Below are 12,900 nucleotides of genomic sequence, written 5' to 3' on the forward strand. Positions count from 1 at the left end.
CCTCCCCTCTCTCTCCTTCCTAGCCTACTCCCACTCTCAGGTGTCCCTGCGATCCACGCTGAACCACCTTCAATCCATCAAATGGGCCACGAGCTAGTGCTCTGAAGCTCTCCAAGGCCTGGTCCTATTTGATGTGAACTTGAATTATGCAACTTTGACATAATATGATATCAAAGCATTAATATGGTTTCACATTAATTTGAATCAGTGTTAAAACCACCCAAAATATTAAAATTCTTTAAAAATTATAGTGTCAAATTTGGCTGGGCCAAGGGGTACTCTAAACTCTGTTTACAGAGTGGCCACAGGGTGGCACCATATTAGCTGATAAACAGAAATACCCACCATCATTGGTCTTTTGTCAGAAATATTTTCTTTTTTTGGTTTTAAAAAAACATTTTTTTTAATTGAAGTAAAATTTGTATTTGGTATATAACATTATATAAGTTCCTTGAATTACGGGAGTTCTGAATTTGCAAGGACTTAGAATACAACCCTCACATAAAATGTAACCTCTAAAACATGGAGTTTCTCCTGCTGGAAACGCCTCCTCATCTCTTAACCACACTCAAGCCCGAACACACAGAGTTCACCCAGCTAACTTCAATTCATCCTTTATGCATCAGTTGAGACAGTACTTCTGCCTGGAAACTTCTCCTGAAACCCCCAAGAACAGGTTGCAAGACCCTCCCATGATAGAATTTACCTGATTTTGACATATTTTCCACTATAAATGCCTATTATTAGGTCTAGACAGCTTCACAGAAGGGGTCCTAGCTCATTAAATCTTAGATCCAGAGTCCAATATAATGCCTGGTTCACAGTAGATGACCAATAAATACCAGATGGGTTCATGTGTGGATGGATGGAGAAATGAACAAGTAGGATGGGTCACCGAATATAACATAACTGCTTTTTGCTGTATATTTTCCCTTATCCTCTTCCCTGTCCAACCACAAGGAAAGATAATTACAAACACAAGGGAACAGCAGAGGAAAGAACACAAGAAAAAAAAACAACCTTGATAATCATATTGGCTGAATAAGAGTGATCAGTATGAACTTAGAATTAACGTAGACCCACATTTTTTGAAGTGAGGGCACTTGTCAAAAATATAAAAGATAATCAGAAAAAAAAGTAGGATGCAGTAGTGTCTTTCTTTGCCTCCTCAGAGAAAAGCTGCTGAAGATACATCTTGTATTTTTTGGAGATAAACATTTTAACTCATTTGTTGAAAGCGAAGGATTCACTCCAAGAACTGTGCTCTGTAACGAATGTGACTTCTTTGATGTAGCACCCGAAGATGTAGGAAGGGCTTTCATTACAGCTCCATGGGTCAGATTTCCGGCTTCCTATCACAAACCTCACTAGAGAAATAATTTTTTTTCTCATTCTCCTTCACCTTGGACACCAAGTTCCCTATCTTGGTTATCCATGCGTTGTCCTCTTTAACAGGGATAGAAATAAGTGCAAACACAGATAAGACATTTTAAAACCAAATAAGCCTTGTCTCTGTTTCTTCTCACATGCCTTTTGACCCCTGACCAATCCCAATACACCTCTGGCACTTTGAGGCAGGGCTAGGGAAATAGCTCTGCCATTGTCTTAAACATCCTGCCAGCTGACACCAGGCAGGAGCCTTAGAGAATGTCACATGGATGATCTTTTGGCTGCATGTGTGTACAGCCTTGTTCTCTGAGCCTTAATTTTATTTGAACTTTCTTTTGACCCCTTATAGACACTCTATTTGAAAACAAGGGCTACACAGTATTTTCATGAGCTAGAAAAATCCAAAACAATTTTCTATGGATTAAAGTTAAGCATAGTCAAAGTTAAGCAAAAACATGATCTGCTGATGTTTTTCAGGTTCCTTTGTGCCATACTCCCCTCCTGTCTGAACTCCCTTAAAAAGCCCCACTTAAGGGGCTGGCCCCGTGGCCGAGTGGTTAAGCTCGCGCGCTCCGCTGCAGGCGGCCCAGTGTTTGGTTGGTTTGAATCCTGGGCACGGACATGGCACTGCTCATCAAACCACGCTGAGGCAGCGTCCCACATGCCACAACTAGAAGGACCCACAGCGAAGAAAGTACAACTATGTACCGGGGGGTTTTGGGGAGAAAAAGGAAAAAAATAAATCTTTAAAAAAAAAAGAAAAAAAGCCCCACTTAAAAATATAAATAAGAAACGGGCCATTTAGTTGTGTCATCAAGAAACCACATCAGTGGTGGCAGCGGGGAACATCGTAGTTGGTTCTCCCAAATCTTAACCTTAAAGATGTGGTAAGAGCCCAGCTTCTCGGAGCAGCTCTGTCCTTGGAAGCTTGTTAAACTTTCAAGAATTCATTTCTCCTCCTACAGCCTGTTTTTCTGCATGCATTCTTTCAAAAGACATCTGCATCCCCTGGGAAGAGATGAAAGTGATACCAAATAAAACAAAAAGCAAACTTCAGAGGGACTTCTCAAGTAAATGCTCCCAAATACAGAAAAATTTCTTTAGTTTGTTCTTCTCTTTCACTCTTTAACCCCCTTACAAAGTTAAATTCCCCAAGGTTGTTTATCCTCTTTATTTACCAAAAGCACCCACCAGGTAACCAAATGAGGATCCCTTTGCAGAAGAGAGCCCAGGCAGCAATTTCCCAGAGACCATGAAGCATCGCCACCAGGACTCCCACAGAGCACAACTGAATCCACCCTGCGTTTCTTGCCAATGCTGTTCCTTAATTGGCTATGAATAGTTACAGTCAGCCCCAGCAATTTCTGCACCCTGTATAGCATAATCTCCTAAAACATCAGCTGAGAGTTTAGGGGCTCAATCTTTAAATAGCATCTAAATAACAATCATAGTAATAATGAAAGAATTGCCAAACTGCTATGTGAACTCTGAAGCCCCAAGTGGAAGCTCAGCTAATGGAAGCAACTGTTCTTCCATACCCCGCCCCCCATCACTTTTTAAATGTTCCATTTAGCAATGGAAATTTCTGCAGTTAGATAATGTGAAGTGATAGGATTTTATATTTCGGGCTATCTCTGGATATAAAGATTAAAATTATTGACAGCTGTTCTCAAGGAAATCCCAACTCCACTCAAAAAAGAAGCTTCTAATGGAATTTGTGCATTCACTCAATGAATGATTACTGAGTACCAGGCATGTTCCAGGCCCCGAGGATCCACAGTGAACAATACAGACAGTGATCCCTGCTCTCATGGAGCTTCCACTCTGGAGGGGTAGACTGACAGCACACAAATAAGCAAATGTTCTAGATATCAGAAGATACTAAAGGCCATGGAGGAAAAAGTCTGACGTAGGGAAAGAGGCAGCTGGCAAAGGTGGTGAGCATGGAGCGAACAAGGGAGAGTAGGAGCAGAGGAAGCTGGAGATAAAAAGGAAGGGATCTTGTCAGGCCCTGAAGGCCCCTGTAAGGCTTCAGCTTATGCTCCCAATGAGGTGGGAAGCCACTGTAGACGAGAAGCAGAGCGACACAATCTGCCTTTTATTAAAAGGATCACTCGGGCTGCTGTGTTGAGAACACACTGTAGGGGAGCAAGGACACAAGCAGGGACACCAGCTAGAAGGCTACGGTAGAATCCAGCTAAAGGGGGACGGTAACTGGACCAAGGTAGTGATGAAGGCAATACAAACTGGTTAAACTTGGGATGTGTTTTGAATGTAGAACAAACAATTTACTGATGAACTGGATGTCAGCATTTGAAGGCAGAGGTTCTTCTATTTTCCTACTTAAAATGCCCAGGAAAACTCCAAATTTGCATTCATTGGGTTTATTTAATGCAACAGGTTCTGATGATGCATTGAGTTACATCTCCAGCCTTTATCTTGCAACTGACCCACGGTTATCTGCCGTTGCTTCTAACATACTTCATTCCTCTGGTCCACTCAACCTTAGCTGATCATCCATTCCCAACCTTGGTACTGAGGATCATAGAACTAATCTCCCATTCACCCAGGTTCAATATCCCTTTGTTTCTTCCTTCTCCGTCTTCCCCACTGTGAATCAGACACGAAACTCTTATCAGTTCTTCCTCTGAACCCTATTTTGTACACTCCCCTCCCTCTCAGTTTCTATTGCCTCCCCTCTGGTGCCCACCACTACAGTCTCCTAGGTGGTCTTGCTGGCTGCAACCTCTCCCTCATGAAAACCAGCTTGCCAACTGTCAACAAAACAACGTCCTGAAAGTGCAGGTTTTTGATGTGACTACCCCTGTTTGCAAGCACCCCGCACCCTGGCCTCCAAGGGTCTCACCCAATGGCTATAGGTCTCTCCATAGCCCTCCATTATCTAACCTCTCACCCCTACCCCACAGACATTCACTGCCTCTGGAGTGTGAAAGGGCATTCTTGCTCATTCTTACTTTTTAACTTTCATACATGGGGCTTCCTAGCTTATAATGCCCCCTCCCTCTCCCTCCTGTGCAACCTTGCCTAAATCTACTCATCCACGGAGACTAGCCCAAATTCTGCCCCCTCTATAAGAACACTCCTAACGGCTCCAGCCCCTATTCATGCCCTATTATGGCCCTGTTCATCTGACCCTTTCATTAGGATCTCATGTCACAGATGGATGCCATATTACCTGGGTAGGTGTAAACTCCAAGGTCACATACCAACTCGTTTTTACACCCTCCATTGAGACACATATGGAGTATTCAATATGTATTTACTGAATTAAATTATTTCATGAAATAAACTAACTGAGACAATATTACCCTCCACCTTGATCTCAAACTCTGAAAGTGGGAAATTGAAAACTCCTAGAATTCAAAGGATACAGGATCTTTGAATAAAACAATCTCAGATAATTCTTACTCTACCTTTCTGTTTCTCTTCTGCCATTTTGATTCTTCCACCAACTTTGCTTTTAGATAACGTGCCACAGAAGAACTGGACAAAAAGTTATGGTTGGGGTTATCTTATGGAGATTATGCTCAAGGGACATAATATGCCAAGTTGGAATCTAATCAGTCTTTCAAACAGTCAAACAAGATACAGGCTTCACGGGAGAGTAAACAGGAATGGAATGAGCAGTTCTGGCCCCACAGTCACAAAGTTTGGCCATCACTGAGATCTCTGAGTATAGAACGGGGGCCACATGGCAGTGGAAGCAAAAAGAAAAAGAAGTTGGCTTTTAATCAGGCACTCAGGCTCTATTCCCAGGCAGGAATGCCGGCTACATCTCAGAAACTACCACACAGCCTCCACCAGTATGTTCTAAATGACAGGAGTTCACTGACTCACAAAACACCATTGCAGAGGGGCTCCCTGAGAAACTAGGTCCTTGTAGTCCCCAAAACAGGCTACTCTTCACTTCTCTCAAGACAAAGATTCTCTCCACTTAATCCTTACTTCTTCAAGGCAACTATCTCCAATGTTTAATTCATGCAAATGACAAATATTTGCCAGTACCTTAACATGAGCCATGCACAGCCACTGACACCCTGAGGAAGGCAGATAGGTTCCTTGGCCTTCGAGAGCCTACAGATAGTGATCAAGTCACCACACAGGTATAAAATTACAAACTATGATTAGTGCAATGAAGGAAATGGAGATGGAACAGGGGATGAGACTTAATCCAGAGGGTTCCATGCTCCCCTGAGGAAGTGATACTTGAGCTGACATCTGAAGAGTAAGTTAGAAGTTAAATGACATATGGGGAGAGAGAAAACAGCCTCTCTCTCCCCATATGTCATTTAACAGGGACATAGAAGAACACAGGGGCAGGAAGGACAGTGGTACACTGGAATAACTAAAATAAAAAACTAAGCAGGGAGAGCATGGCTCAAGAAGTAGTTAGAGGGCAAGCCTGGTGGCGCAGCAGTTAAGTGCGCACGTTCTGCTTGGGTGGCCCGGGATTCGCTGGTTTGGATCCCGGGTGTGGACACGGCACTGCTTGGCACACCATGCTGCAGCATGTGTCCCATGTATAAAGAGAGGAAGATGGGCATGGATGTTAGCTCAGGGCCAGCCTTCCTCAGCAAAAAGAGGAGGATTGGCAGCAGTTAGCTCAGGGCTAATCTTCCTCAAAAAAACAAATAAATAAATAAATAAAAATTTTTAAAAAAAGAAATTAGAAGGTAGAAGGCAGGTCAAGCAGAGCTTTGTAGAACATGGAAAAGAAAGAAACCTCTAGCCTCAAAGGAAGAGGCAGGCCCTGAGAGTTCCTTCAAATCCTCTGTGTACTAATGTTCTCTACTCGTCTGCCATTGCCTACTCTGACCACAGTTCCTTTGAGATAACCCATCCCACCTCAGCCCCTCAAAGAAGATCCTTAGTGGCACAAGACTTGGCCCTCCCAACTACAGACGATTGGACAGCTAGCAACCAATATGAGTGTCTCCTGGGAGCATGTAAACTTGGGAGCTCTTAAGACACAGAGGCTACAGCCAACTGGTGATGAACACTGAACTAAAAACTTTCCATGAATACTGGGGGCTGAGGGACATGTTGGTCATGTTGAGCCATGTGCAAAAAAAAATTTAGTTAATTGTTTGTCACTCTTCCCATTGAAAGGTCAAGTCTATTTCCCTTCTCCAGGAAGCTGGCCCTGTGACCGCTTTGACCAACAGAATTCAGTAAGAGTGGTCACCCAGGATTTCTGAGTCCTGGCCTTAAGGGCACTGGCAACTTCCGTTTTTGCACATTTATAATGCCCCCTCTTAAAACCCAGCCCCCAAGCTGTGAGAAGCCCAAGCCACGTGGACAGGGGCTACATAGAAGAGAACTGAGGTGATCTAGTTGGCATCCTAGCTGAACTCCCATCCTGCAGCGAGCATCAACTGCCTGCCATGTGAGAGAGTCATCTTGAGTATTCCAGCTTATTTGAACCCCTGGATAACTGCAGCTCCTGCCAACACCATGTGGAGCAGAAGAACTGCCCAGCTGAGCCCAATCAGCTCACAGACTCCTGAGGGATATTAAATGGTGGTGGTTGTTTTAAGCCAATAAGTTTTGGGGTCGTTTGTTACAAAGCAATAGATAACTAAAACAGAAATAGAACAAGGTAGCAAATAAGATTAGGAAAGAATAAAGCAGATAACCAAAGAAAGGCAGAGACGCCGCCACTGCATGGTAAGGAGTTCAAGCTTAATTCTGGACTTTCCCGCTCTCGTTCCATGACACTTGGCTGGACGTTGTTCCTGCCTCTGTAATTCATGAACTTCAGTTTCTTGACAATAAATTGGCCTTAAGTATGACCAGCTTAAGGGCTTTCTGTTCACAAAGGCTTTGACTATAATACCCATATATTACAGTCACCATTTTGCTCCTGCCTCTGCAAAGGAATTCTCGTTTATCAGTGTCCAGCTTAGCAACCAGCACTCAGAAATTCACTGTGTCTACAACTGTGGTATTGATAAGACAGTCTTCACCAATTACCTGCCTTAGGGTATCAAGATTACGGATCTCTAAAGTTTTAGGGACTAGAGTAATTAGAAGCAGTTTAAGATTCAAATATCTCTTATGCTAGGAGTGTCAAACATGTTCCACTAAACAGGTGATTGTGAACTATGGAAGCTAACATAATCATTAGTAATTAAAAAGGCAACCCAGCATATTTCCAAACAACCCATCATATTTTAGGTAATTCTAAAGTGAAATGAAGCAATTCCATAGTGATAAATTTGGTGTAAGTGCACACAAGTCTGAGCAAAGGCATGTGTGGATAGACAAAATCAGTGGGTCTATCTCCCTATTTTGAGACACTCGTGAATTTAAAACATGCATTGCTCAGTATTTAGAATATGTGCACCATGAGGTCTAACAATATGTTAAATGTCTAAAGATTCTTAAAGACATTGTTTTGTTTTGTCTTCATTCCTAATATTTTTATAGTGTGTGTACTGTATGTATTATTTTAAGTGATGAGTATTAAGGATTAGATTCATCTTCTATCCCTTGGCCTCAAGTCCAGGCATTCCTCCAAGGGCCACCAGTATTTTGGCCAAATAATTAGACTCACTGATACTCCAACCCACCAGGAAATTCCACACCTTCTTTCATGCCATTCCCACTCTTCTCTCTCTGGTAATCTCACTAAGCTCGCCCTTCAAGACCCAACTCAATGTCACTTGTTCTATGAAGCATTATCTGACACTCACTGACCTCTCTGCCTTTTCTTAACAGACTTAACTACACCCTCATTTAGATTCACATAATATTGTGTATAGACCTATAACACTTAAAATATTTAGCATAATTATTTGTTTGAACTTCTATTTTCCCACCTCCATTGTGATTTCCTTGAAAGCAGTGATCAAATACTATTCTTTATCGACTCCATGGAGCTTATTAGCAAAGTGCCTGACTCACAAGGGGCCCTCTGTAAATATGTGCAGAATGCGTGCTTTCTGTTGCTATAGTGTCTTATTCTAAGCAGCCTGAAATGCCTTTCACACAAGCTTTTTTAAAAACTCTCAAAAAAATGGATTATAACCCTTTAGAGGGATGAGAAATATAAGGAATTAAAAGGAAAAGACTTACTTATCTTAAATTAGACTACATGAGAGAAATCTCTGAAATTTCCAGATAGATAGATCCATTTCACTCTGCTGCTTCTGTGAATCACATATTATTCCACCTCACAGAGTTAAATACATCATAACTAACGCTATACATGGTCATAATAAGGTAGAGCTTTTGATTTTCAATTCACTATTCAAACAGAGCTACCCATGGAGTAGACCCAAAAAAAACAAGATTATCAATCACAACCTCAGGCACCCCTCCAAAAATGTCTCTTTAATAAGCAGACCCCTTCTTTTATTAAGGCATCCTACATGCTGAGTGTCCTTGGGACACTTCATTATCTTATATCTTTATAACATTTCTAGCTGCCTCATATCATCTGATTCTGTCATCCAGATTCCTCAAAAATAGTGTCTCAGTTAGGGTTCCAGCAGGAAATGGATGGAACACTCATATGAGACAACTTAGGGTGTTTAATAGGGGATTGTTTATCAGGTGTAGGCAGGGTTTGGGCAAGACAACCAGGGTATCCGAAGTACCCTAGGCCTAAAGGGACAAGAGGATAGAGCTAGAGGAACCCAGAAAAGGTACTATAGTTACAGAAGTGGGCCACTTGACAGACTCTGGCATCCAGGAGGGCAACAGGGACAACCAGCAGCCTGGCGGCAAGAAGAGACCTGGGGGGATGAATAGGCTGCCCTCATGGTCCTCCCCCTCCAATCTCCTGCTACAGCTCCCACTGCCTGAATCCAACCTGAAGCCAGAGGGCAAGGAAGCCCACCAATGCAGCATTTAACGCCCAACCTGTGGCACAAGAGCAGACTAGAGAAAGTGGAGAGTAGATGTGGAGGGGGTAACAGACAATATCCAACACCGATGGTATCACAGTCAGCACCGATGTCTCAGCCCCATCCTTCCCATACTATAGCACTGGGCACACAGATGGAAATAATAAGAAAGAGCCAAGACACAGAGTGGCACTGTGTGCAGGAAGGCTCCACTTACATCCATTTCCATGTCTTTCTGAGCATGCAGGAGGTACCATCCACATGCCCTCTGCACTCAGTCCCCAAGCATACTGAACAGGCCTTACTCTAGGAACTGAGATTCTCTAACTGTAGGCTCTCCAGCAAGTGCCTAGGAGTAAGGCCTCCAGGCAAAGCCCTCAAACAGTGACACAAGAGTTGGTAAATAAACAGTCCAGTTCCTCCCCCCTCCAGGGGCCTACTCTGAAGCATATTCTACACAGTCTCCCAAAGACAGTGCTCCAGCAGAAGGGAGGCCCAGTTAGTTCCCCCCGATGGAATCAGCTTGTCAGCACACCCGATACTCGCTGCATTTCCTTCCTTATCTCACCCCCCTCGCCACCACTGATGCTTCCTGTGACCACCTCCCAAGTTAGCCATTTGCTCTCCAATCCTTGTCTCAGGCCGGCTCTGTGGAAAAGCCAACCTAAGACAATGCATGAGAAATAACCCCCACTTCTGAAAACAGACTTGTCATACACAATGTGTGAGAGTGTGTGCCCGTGCGCATGTGTGGTGCACACCCTGCCTACAGTTTTTATTCTGCTCCAAAGTAAGAATGTACAGAATGTGAGTCAAAAAAATTGACTTCTAAGTCTCTGACTTGGCTTTGAACTAGCTCTGTGAACCTCAGCAAATAACAACCTTCCCGGGCCTCAATTTCCTCATCTGTCAAATGAACTTAGACAAGGGCATCTCTAAGTTTCTTGCCCAGCTTTAAAGTTTGCTAAAAATTTTCAGCTGTAAAAGAGACAAAAAGCATAAGGCCCAGTACTTGGACTGACCCCAAATTCCATTCTTTGGACTATTTTCTTAAACTTAGGTAATTCAGAAAAAGCAAAAGGCACTTTTGTATCACCATAAAGAAAATAACTTTTAGAAATTAAGAATCAAACCTACCAACCAAATCGTTATATTATTTTAAATCAAATTTCCTAGATTTGATACCATACATATGATCAATTATTTTAAAACTCATAAATTTTATATGAACATCTATTGACCACCCTCTTAATCCATTATAGGATATAGCTATAAAAAATCAAGACTGCAAATTTTTTATAAAGTAATACCTCAGGAAAGAAATAGAGATCTGCTTTGTAGTTCTGGTTCCGCCATAACTTCACTTGTCCTCTTGGGCCAATCATTTCGCTTCCTCATTCCCCACATTCAGCAGCACCTCCAAGAGAGGTGGATCTGGAGCAGTCCATAAACAACGATCAACTGATGAATTACAGAATGACCCTGAGCCTTAATTTTACTAAATCGAAAAAAAAAAATAGTGGGAGGGTTGCACTATCTATATCATCTTGATAATCTCTTCCGATTCTAACATGCCCTCTTGAAATGAAACAGAATATAGTGACCTAAAATTCTGCAGCTCAAAATGATTTATATTCCTCTCTTGAAAGCTAATGCCTCTGCCAAGAGCAGCCATCCTACAGCACTGCTTACCTACCCAGTGGCAGAATCCACTGGATCCCGAACTTCTATAAACTGATTTGTAAAAGAAAAAAAAGAAAAAATTCACTGCTGGAGGCACAGTGTCATAGAATGAATAAGGCCCATGTTTCTGGCTCTCAGATTTAAAATAATGGCAAAAAGCATTCCAACCACCAGTCATGAGCAAGTCTGTTCTCATAGGTGATCAAGACCTTGTCTCAGTAATATTTGGAAACATATAACAAGCAAACAAAAAGCTTGTGGGAGGGAACAGAGGAGGCCATGGAAGGGGGAAGATGATAAGAAGGCATTCAAAAGTCCTTCACTTCTCTTTCTTGACTAGCCTATTCATAACAAATGAACCATCTGTAATAACATGAAAAGCCTAAAAGTAACAATGAGCCTCTTGAAAGGACTATTTGGCCCATGGGGGCTCCCGCTACTTTTTCTCTTAGGCACAAACAATTCAAAGTATGTGAGTATTGGAAATAGGAGAGGCAGGACAGGAACCAAGAGGAAAGTTCTAATTTTGTATCTTTGTGGGTATACTATCTAAAAACTGGTTTCCTTTCAATTTCCTCCAACATGAAGAACGGTCAGCTGCTTCTCTATGATATTTCATGTGAGTTTCAAGGCCAAGAGAGAGGAAGAAAAAAGAAAATGAGGTTTATAATGTCATTTACTGAAAAGTTAGATATTAAAATATAGCTATTATAAATTTGAAGTTATAAATACTAATTTACTATTTATACTAAAATTGTTAAGAAACATTAAATTACCAAGAAGGAAATATTAAATTACTTTGGAAATGTTAACATGAATAGCTATAACCTACCTAATTGTCTCTATCAGTGGTTCTCAATGTTGGGTGCATAACAGAATTACCTAAGAAACTTTTAGAAATTCTGACACCCAGGATATACCAAAAACCAATTATATCAACATCTCTGGGTGTTGGAAAACCAACAATGGTATTTTTGAAGCTGCCTGGGTGACACTGATATGCAGACAAGTTTGAGAACAACTGGTCTATATTATGCTAAGTTAATGTTAACGTGGCTTGAGGAAAAAGACAGTGCCTTGAACCAGCCCTTCACTTCTCTAAAACCCTCCTTGCCCTGGTCCTTACAGATGGACATCTTGGGTAGAAAGCTTCATCTCCCCACTGCTCAAGTGCCTGAGGCTGCCTCTCTACTCCCTCAAGCCCACTTGGAATTTGATATGATGCCTGCTATGGGGCTTAAGGGGCAAAGGAGCCTCAGGAAGAACCATGGGGAAGCACAGGGACATTAAAATTGTGTGCAGGAGGGAGAACGGGAATCCCCAGTGCCTTTGCAGGAATGAGTCACTCGCTGGCAAAGAAAACTCACTGAGGGTGGGCCATGCATTGCTAAAACACATGCAGCTTCAGCCCCTTTTTCACTGGCCTTCTTCAAACATTCGTGCATTCAGGATCTCTCTCCACGTGGTCATTTAATAGTCTGGCCTGAGTTTTTATATGGCATCAAGGTTGGCTTCCATGAAGGAGCATTCCAAGAGGACAAGCCATAATGCGCAAGGGCTTAGCAAGTCGCTGCCAGCATCATGTTTGCTAATGTCCCACTCACCAAAGCAAGTTTTGTGGCCAAGTCTAGACTCACTGAGGAGGAGAATATACAAGGGCATGAGTGATGGGAGGCAGAGTTCACTGAGGCCACCAAAGCAGCAATCTACCACAGTAGGAACAGAGTTTCCTATAGACTATGTCCTTTTGAGCCAGACCTTTTGAAATAAGCATCAACAGATTTATTAAAAACCAGTGATTGTAGAAATAAAACAATCTATACTAAATTAAAACTGAAGCTACCACACACTTTGTACCTCCCTCAGGCCAGCTCTTAGTACAGAAATAGAAATAATTCAATTCTATCATTTCCTAATGAAAAAGAGAAAAATCCTATATATCCCTAAAAGATAGAAA

General features: G+C 42.2%; 1 protein-coding gene across 13 annotated transcripts in view; it reads right to left on the reverse strand.

The window, feature by feature from the left end:
• PLCB4 (phospholipase C beta 4) overlaps window positions 1–12,900 on the reverse strand; it is a 389,234-nt gene that overhangs the window by 313,007 nt on the left and 63,327 nt on the right. For 2 of the 13 annotated variants that reach the window (XM_070247465.1, XM_070247459.1), the window contains exon 1: window positions 10,571–11,155. The exons of the other annotated variants lie outside the window; for them this stretch is intronic. The gene's annotated coding sequence lies outside the window, so the exon portion shown is untranslated. Of the gene's footprint in view, window positions 1–10,570; window positions 11,156–12,900 lie in introns of those variants that run through there. 13 annotated transcript variants of the gene reach the window in all.

The sequence above is a fragment of the Equus caballus genome, chromosome 22 (assembly GCF_041296265.1).
Source record: "Equus caballus isolate H_3958 breed thoroughbred chromosome 22, TB-T2T, whole genome shotgun sequence".
NCBI classification, from domain to species: Eukaryota; Metazoa; Chordata; class Mammalia; order Perissodactyla; family Equidae; genus Equus; species Equus caballus.